Consider the following 8906-nt stretch of genomic DNA (forward strand, 5'->3'; position numbering starts at 1 on the left):
TGCCAGAGCCCAGCAGGTCGAGGCTGCGGTGGCTGGGAGCGGCCACTGCACTCCAATCTGAGCGACAGAGTGAGACTCCAACTCAAAAAACAAAAAACAAAAACTAGGTGCTGCTGTGAAGCCAGTGCCAGCCCCCTTCTCATTCGAGACCAAGCCCCCTAAGCCTTCCCTTTCTTTCCTAACCACAAACAGCAACACACTGGGGTGAGGGCCAAGGTCGGCCAGTGCCCGTGGCCTACTGCAGGCCTCCCAAGTTTGTTCCTGCCCTAGCCTCAGTTTCCCCTCAGGGGTGCAGGGCAGTCACTCGCATCGACCCCCCTCCCAGAAGCAGGAAGACATGTCACGGAGGCCACTTTTGCACCTTCTGGTCTTTCCCCCAAGCACTCACAATGCCAGCCCCGGGCCCAGGGAACTCCAAGGCCATAAGCCCCGTGAGCACCTCCTGTATGCTGGCTGGGCTGCAGGGAGAGGGGAGTGAGAATTACGTCAGATCATTCATTCACCCAACAGGCATTCCTTCAGCGCTGAGTCTGTGCTGAGGGCACGTGAGCTCACCCACCAGCCTGTGCCCTCAGCCCCCACACAGGACGCTATATGCCTACTCCTGACACTGGACAGGGCCTGCTGCTGCGCTGAGCACTTTTCTGGGGTCAAGGTCCACCCCTTTCATCAGCTCCTCAAAAAAAATTTGGAGTCAGGCTCAGTGGCTCAGCCTGTAATCCTGCGCCTTTGGGAGGCTGAGGTGAATGGATTGCCTGAGCCCGCAGGTTCGAGACCCGCCTGGGCAGCGAGACCTCATCTCTACAATAAATCAAAAAAAAAATCAGCTGGGCGTGGTAGCGCATGCCTGTAATTCCGGCTACTTGGAAGGCTGAGGCGGAAGGATCGCCGGAGCCCAGCAGGTCGAGGCTGCGGTGGCCGGGAGTGGCCACTGCCTCCAGTCTGGGCAACAGAGTGAGACTCCAACTCAAAAAAAAAAAAAAGAAATTCTAGAATTAGGAAAATTTGGAGAGGGATTTTGAGCGATTATCCTCATCTAAATTTCATGGAATGAGTCCTCCACAAGAAAGAGGACTAGAGAGAAGACATGCTGGACCACCAAAAACCATCACTGTCCACTAGAAGGTTTTATAAATACTAGCAACAGAGAGAATGGACAGCTAAGCAAATTAAACAAGGAGAAACTTAAACATTCAGGAAGTTTCCAAATCCAGGTCATCCCTGGCAAAGAACATTAACTAGATTCTTCTCTGTGCTCAGCTGTGTTCTCTTCCTGGTCACCCCCTGCCTCTGCTGCTTGTAACCGCTGTGCTCTCCGTTCTCACAGCTTTTCCACCGAGTCTTCAGTGAGGTTTGGAAGGAGCTTCTAGGTTAGCAAATGTGTTACAGGGTACAGGCCGGATAAGCCTCCGGGTACTTTCCTTAAAGCACCCAACGTTACTGATACCTCTGGAAACAGCAAACACATTCCTGTCTCCTCCTCCTCCATCCCTCTCTCCCACACCTCCTCTCTACTTCCTATGCCCCTACTCTGCCTACTCCCACCAATGGACACAAGAGTTGAAAGAGGGGGCAGAGAGCTTTCTGGGTCACTGTGAGGTCTGCCATATTTAGGCATGAGATTTCCTCCCACCCCAGGGAAGGGAAACCCCACAGAACTATGATAGGAGGGAAGGGGACACTGTTTTCCTCAAGGTGGGTGTTATGAACTGAATGTTTACTGTCCCCCCAAAGTCCTATGTTAAGACCCTAACCTCCAATATGACTGTATTTGGAAGTGGGACTTCTAAGGAAGTAGTTAGGTTAGATGAGGTCATAAGGATAGGGCCCTGATCTGACAGGATTGGCCTGAAACACCTTCGTCACAGACTTCCAGCCTCAAGGACTGTGAGAAATAAAAGTCTTTTCTTGAAGCCACCCAGGCTGTGGTATTTTATTATAGCAGCCTGAGTTGACTAATACAGTGGGTTAACTTGTTCTTCAACATGCCCTCCCTCCTTTGATGGTTCTCCTTCCTCCCATGAATAGAAGTCTGAAATGAGTCTTAAGAGTCTAAAGTCAGCAAGACTGGTTCTTTTAGAGGCACTAGAGGAGAAATTAAATAAATGGAGGCTGTGATGGCTGCCTGGGGGTGGTCCCCTATGAGGGGGGCGATATTCGAGTTAAGATCTGAATAAGGAGGACACAGACATGTCAAGAGTAGAGGTATGAGCCAGTGCAACAGCGCTGAGGTGGGAACAGGCTTTTGTATCAGTTTCCCATGACTGCTGTAACAAGTGACCACACTTGTAAAATACTAAGGGCAAACTCATTGGCTTAAAACAGCATACATTTATTATCTTACCAACAGAATTGTTTTGTTTTGTTTCATTTTGAGTTGAGGTCTCACTCTATCATGATTGTGCAGTGGCACAATCATGGCTCACCACCAACTTGACCTCCTAGGCTCAAGCGATCCTTCTGCCTCAGCCTCTCGAGTAGCTGGGACTACAGGCAGGCACAACCACATCCAGCTAATTAAAAAAAATTTTTTTTGTAGAGATGAGATCTTGGTATGTTGTCCAGGCTGGTCTTGAACTCCTGGACTCACGCAATCCTCCCGCCTCAGCCTCTCAAAGTGCTGGGATTACAGACATGAACCATCTTACCCAGTTTCATTATTTTGTAAATGAATAAATTACTCAGGGTAACAAATCAATGAATGAATGCAAAGTTCTGTAGGAGGCAGGAAGGGGAGGAGTGACCCTGAAGGGCATCTATTTCTCTGCAACTGCAGGGACAGTCCAGCGACAAGACATGGATTTAGACCTACAGATCAAAAGGGGCAGGGCCAAGGGGACAATGAAGCTGGGCTTGACCTCAAAAGGACAAATGAAAGATTGTGCAGAGAGCAGACAACAGGAGGCTTTGGGGACTTGGGCATTGAGAAAAGACTGACACATTGCTCCTTTCTGCGATCAACCCTTCACAAGGTTGTCTCACATAAAATATCAGAAGCAAAGAGAAAGTGAATGTCACTGCTCATTGAGAGACACAAGTAGGCATTCAGAAATCGCCTTCTGAAAAGAACTTGTGGGGAAAGGATATGATGTTTAGAAAGACACCCCTCATAGCTAATGCAGCCAGGTACATTCTTTCTTTCTTTTTTTTTTTGAGTTGTAGTCTTACTCTGTCACCCAGGCTGGAGTGTAGTGGCACACTCAAGGCCACCCCAGTGTCAACCTGCTGGGCTCAGGCAATCCTTCCACCTCAGCCTTCTAAGTAGCCAGAACTACAGATGTGCACTACCACACCCAGTTAATTTTTTGATTTATTGTAGAGATGAGGTCTTGCCAAGTTGTCCAGGCTGTTCTCGAATCCATGGGCTCAGGCAATCCCCTCACCTCGGCCTGCCCAAGTGCTGGGATTACAGGCTTGAGCCATCACATCCGGCCGGGCACATTCTTAGCTAGCCATCAAAGCTATCGCTCTTTGCTATCACTCTTCACTGTGAATCAGGGCAATGCTTAACTAAAGCATTGTGGAGAGACACTGTGCTTCCTTCATGAACATGCTAGGGTGCTAGCTACAACCCACTCAAAATATTCTCATGCGAATAAAAAGTTTGATCTGGGAAAAATTCGCTCTCCTGCGTTTCTTGAAGAGGTGGTATTCATGGCACTCTATGAGAGAAATGAGAAACAGAAAAGGAAACAAAAATAACAAATATAGAGGCATCACACAACCTGACATCAAAAAATACTACAAAGCTATAGTGAACAAAACAGCAGGGTAGTGGAATAAAAACAGACACATAGACCAAAGGAACAGAATAGAGAACATTGAAATAAATCCACATACTTAGAGCCAATTCATTTTTTTTTACAAAGTTGCCAAGATCACACAATGGAGAAAAGACAGTCTCTTCAATAAACGATGCTGGGAAAACTGGATAACCACATGGAGAAAATAAAAGTTTGACACCAGGCTGGGCTCAGTGGCTCAGCCTGTAATCCCAGCACTTTGGGAGGCCGAGGTGAGTGGATTGCCTGAGCCTGTGGATTCGAGAACAGCCTGGGCAACTTGGCGAGACCTCATCTCTACAATAAATCAAAAAATTAACCGGGTGTGATAGTGACACTCCAACTCAAAAAAAAAAGTTTGACACCTGTCCCTAACCAATAGACAACAATCTAATCAAAATGGAGTAAAGATTTAAATGTAAGACCTGAAATGATAAAACCACTAGAAAAAAAACACAGGGCAAATGCTTCACGACATTGGTCTAGGCAAAGAATTTGTGGATAAGAACCCAAAAACACAGGCAACAAAAGCAAAAACAGACAAATGGGATTACACCAAATTAAAAAGCTTCTGCACAGCAAAGGAAACAACCAATGGAGTGAAGAGATAACCTACAGTTTAGAAGAAAATATTTGCAAACTATGCATCTGACAAGGGGTTAATATCCAGAATATCTCAGTGTAAGGTGGCAACTCAAAATCTGAGAGGGTTTGTGCATAAGATTCTTTATCTATTCCACAGAAGTCACCGGGAGGCGCAGCAGGGAAAGACATTGGTTTATTGGAACTTGTGGCTCTGATGGTGGCCTGTCGGTGAAGAAAGAATCTGTACTGCAGGACAGTACAGCAAGCAGTTTTACAGTCAAGCAAATTAATTATTCAATTTGTTACACAGTGATTACAGTCCCAGTGAGTAAGGGTGCGACCCATACTGTTCTCAGTTCTGCTCAATTACCTGCACCCAGTGACTTGTTACTGGAAATATGCGTATCTTGCAAAGACCATCTTGGCCAGGGGCTGTTCTCTGGGGGAGGGGCAGAAAGAAGCCAGATGTGGGGAGAGTGAGTCAACGTTTGGACAATTAACTCACAATAAGGAATTTAAAAAATTAATTAGCAAAATCATCATCATCTGATTTTAAAATAGGCAGAAGACCTGAATAGACTTTTTTTTTTTTAATTTAAAAAATTTTTTTGAGTTGGAGTCTCACTCTGTCGCCCAGACTGGAGTGCAGTGGCCACTCCCGGCCACCGCAGCCTCGACCTGCTGGGCTCCGGCGATCCTTCTGCCTCAGCCTTCCAAGTAGCTGGAACTACAGGCGCGCGCTACCACACCCAGCTGATTTTTTATTTATTGTAGAGATGAGGTCTCGCCAAGTTGCTCAGGCGGATCTTGAATCCTTTGGCTCAGGCAATCCACTCTCCTCGGCCTCCCAAAGCGCGGGATTACAGGCTGAGCCACTGAGCCCGGCTGACATTTTTTTAAAAAAGAAGACATACACATGGCAAACAGATATATAAAAAAAAACCTCAACATCACTACTCATCAGGGGAATGCAAATCGAAACCACAGTGAGCTATCACCTCACTCCAACTGGAATGGTTGGTATCAAAAGCACAGAAAATAACAAATCCTGGCACAGATGTGGAGGAAAGAAAACTTATGTGCAGTTGATGGGAATATAAATTAGTGCAGCCATTATGGAAGATTATGGAGGTTCCTCAGAGTTAAAAATAGAACTACCATATGATCCAGTAATCCCATAACTGGATAAATACCCAAAGAAAATAAAATCAGCATATTGAAGAGATAACTTCATGTTGCAGCACTATTCACAGTAGCAAAGATATGGAATCAACCTAAGAGTCCATCAAAAGATGAATGGTGTGGTGGCTCACGCCTGTAATTCCAGCACTTTGGGAAGCCAAGGCAGGAGGATTGCTAGAGCCCAGGAACTTGAGACCAGCCTGGGCAGCAGAGCAAGACCTCATCTCTCCAAAAAAAAAAAGCTGGATGTGGCAGTGCACCCCTGTAGTCAAGCTACTTAGGAGGCTGTGGTGAGAGGGTTGCATGAGCCCAGGAGGTCAAGCGGGGACTATGCCACTGCATTCCAGCCTGGAGGACAGAGTGACTAAAAAACAAACAGACAAAAAACTTGATTATTTATTTAAAAAAAAGAATTGGGTTTTTTTTTCTTTTGTATTTTTTCAGTTTTGTGTGTGTGTGTGTGTGTGTGTGTGTGTGTGTGTGTGTGTGTGTGTGTGTCGATGTCTCATTCTGTTGCCCAGGCTGGAGTGCAGTGGCACACTCAAGACTACCACAGCCTCAACCTGCTGGGCTCAGGTGATCCTTCTGCCTCAGTCTTCCAAACAGCTGGAACCATAGGCATGTACCACCATGCCCGGCTAATTTTTAAAAATGTATTGTAGTGGTCTCGCCATGTTGCTCAAGCTGGTCTTGAATCCTTGAGCTCAGGCAATCCTCTCACCTCCACCTTCCAAAGTGCTGGGATTATAGGCTTGAGCCACCACGTTCGGCCTTTTTTTTTTGAGTTGGAGTCTCACTCTGTCGCCTAGACTGGAGTGCAGTGGCCGCTCCCGGCCACCACAGCCTCGACCCACTGGGCTCCGGCGATCCTTCCACCTCAGCCTTCCAAATAGCTGGAACTACAGGCGTGCACTACCATGCCTGGCTAATTTTTGACTTATTGTAGAGATGAGGTCTCACCAAGTTGCCCAGGCGGTTCTCGAACCCGTGGGCTCAGGCAATCCACTCACTTCAGCTTCCCAAGGCACGGGATTACAGACTGAGCCACCGAGCCTGGTTGGCCTTTTTTTAAAAAAATCAATTTCGCTTATCTTATTTGTACCTACACAGCTATGCACACAGTTCCCTGTACTGATCCTCCTCTACTGCTCTGAGTGTGCTGCCACCCACATGTCACCAGCCACCCACATGTCACCCTTTCTTCCAAAGCAACTCAAATGTTCCCTCTCATGTGTGCTGTCTGCTCCTTTAGTCGGCAAGATCTCTTCTTCCTTTAGAAATATCCAGTGTATTTTCTCTCTGACTCCCTAGAGTGCGGGTGCGGTTTTGTACCTCTCACCTCCTTGGTTCTGCCCTAGTGCCTGACAGCTTGCTGGACTCTAGCCAGACACTCAGATGTTAGCAAGAGCAGGGCCCACCTCTCTCCTACCCACTCTGCAGTCCAGTACCCAGCAGAGGGCGTGCTCAACAAACACGTTTTATTTGACACTCGCAAGACATTGCTTTGTGCATCTGGACATCCAACTTCTCACTTCCTGCTCCCTTGAGAGCCCTATTAGTACAAGACCCCTGGGCTGGTGGGTCCATGGCTACAAGCCCCTGACACCTGGAGCCCACTTGTTATTTACAACCAGACCTCAAAATCATTACAGGCTGCTCTGACGCTCACAGCCAGGCCACTTTGTTCTGTTGGACAGAAACCTTCTCAAGCAGTAAGAACCACAAAAATAAGATCACTATGCCACCACTACATTCTATTTGCCAACACAAGCAGAACTGCCCTGCTTCCTGTCAGAAAGCCTGTTCCCTTACGGCCATTCCCAAGTCATCTGGCCCAAGCCTAAAATCCTGGAGTAGGATCTTTCTGAAATCCTTGTCCTGAGGCATCTTGTACTGAGAAGTAATAAACCCAACTTCTTTCAAACACGTGTGTTCCCGCTGGTCCTTGGTCGAAATATGTTGATAGTTTAAGCAGCTATTTCATACTCATCGATACCCACAAACATCTCAGGGGTACGTATTATTATTCCTTCCCAATTTACACACCGAGAAACTCAGGCTGAAAGAGACAAAGTGATTTAGCTGAAACCATACAAGGAACTTGCAGGCCTAACACTGGTCACTTAATGTTAGGGTCAGCTTCAGGTCTTTTTGACCTGTAGGGTGGATGGATAGATAGACCAAGAAATGAGCAGGGTCCAGATGCAAGGTGCAAAATTTAAGGGACGCCAAAAACCTCACTAACCAAGATTAACTAACATTAATCTAATATTAATATTCACAAAGGCAGCTAACATTCAAGGCAACTTTTGATATGCTAATTAAGATTTAAGGTCCTTTAAAAAATCAGGCTGGGCCTGGTGGCTCACAGCTATAATCTCAGCACTTTGGGAGACTGAGGTGGGAGGATCGCTTGAGCGCTGGTATTTGAGACCAGTCCAGGCAACTTGTAGACCTTGGATCTACAAAAATAAAAAAATTAGCTGGGTGTGGTGGTGCACACCTGTAATCCCAGCTACTCAGGAGGCTAAGGCCGAAGGATCGCCTGAGCTCAGCAATTGGAAGCCACGGTGAGTTGTGGATCGTGCCACTGCACTCCTGGGCGACAGGATGAGACCCGACTCAAAAAAAAAAAAAAAATCAGCAAACTAGGTTCCAAAGGCCAGAGCCTGTTTGTGTAAATAAAGTTTTATTGGAAATTCCAACAAGGCACATATACTCCTTGAATTAAAAAAAAAAAAGTTCCAACAAGCACCTGTCTACTCAAAAACCAAACTCCAGCACCCGCAACACCAAGTGGAATGGTAGGTGTCCACCGCCAGAAGCCACTTCCTCCACCCCATTAAAAAATAAAATAAGCCGGGCTCGGTGGCTCAGCTTGTAATCCCGCGCCTTTGGGAGGCTGAGGTGAGTGAACTGCCTGAGCCCACGGGTTCGAGACCCGCCTGGGCAGCGAGACCTCATCTCTACAATAAATCAAAAAATCAGCCGGGCGTGGTAGCGCGCGCCTGTAATTCCGGCTACTTGGAAGGCTGAGGCGGAAGGATCGCCGGAGCCCAGCAGGTCGAGGCTGCGGTGGCCGGAAGCGGCCACTGCACTCCAGTCTGGGCGACAGAGTGAGACTCCAACTCAAAAAAAAATAAAAATAATAAATAAATAAATAATAAAAAATAAAATAATAAAGAGTGGCTCCAAATAAACCGAGAGATGGAAGAGGGATCATTTCGCCGCAGGCTGCCGGGGGTCTCGGAGACCCGGCAGAGCAAGGACGGAAGGAAGCTTGCGGCGGCCCCGACTCCCTTGGCGGCCTCCGACCCGCCCCTCCGCCGGGCCCCACCTTCCGCCGGGCTGGCGGGG

This window comes from Carlito syrichta, unplaced genomic scaffold (assembly GCF_000164805.1).
Source record: "Carlito syrichta isolate Samal-C Ts95f unplaced genomic scaffold, Tarsius_syrichta-2.0.1 Scaffold312196, whole genome shotgun sequence".
NCBI classification, from domain to species: domain Eukaryota; kingdom Metazoa; phylum Chordata; class Mammalia; order Primates; family Tarsiidae; genus Carlito; species Carlito syrichta.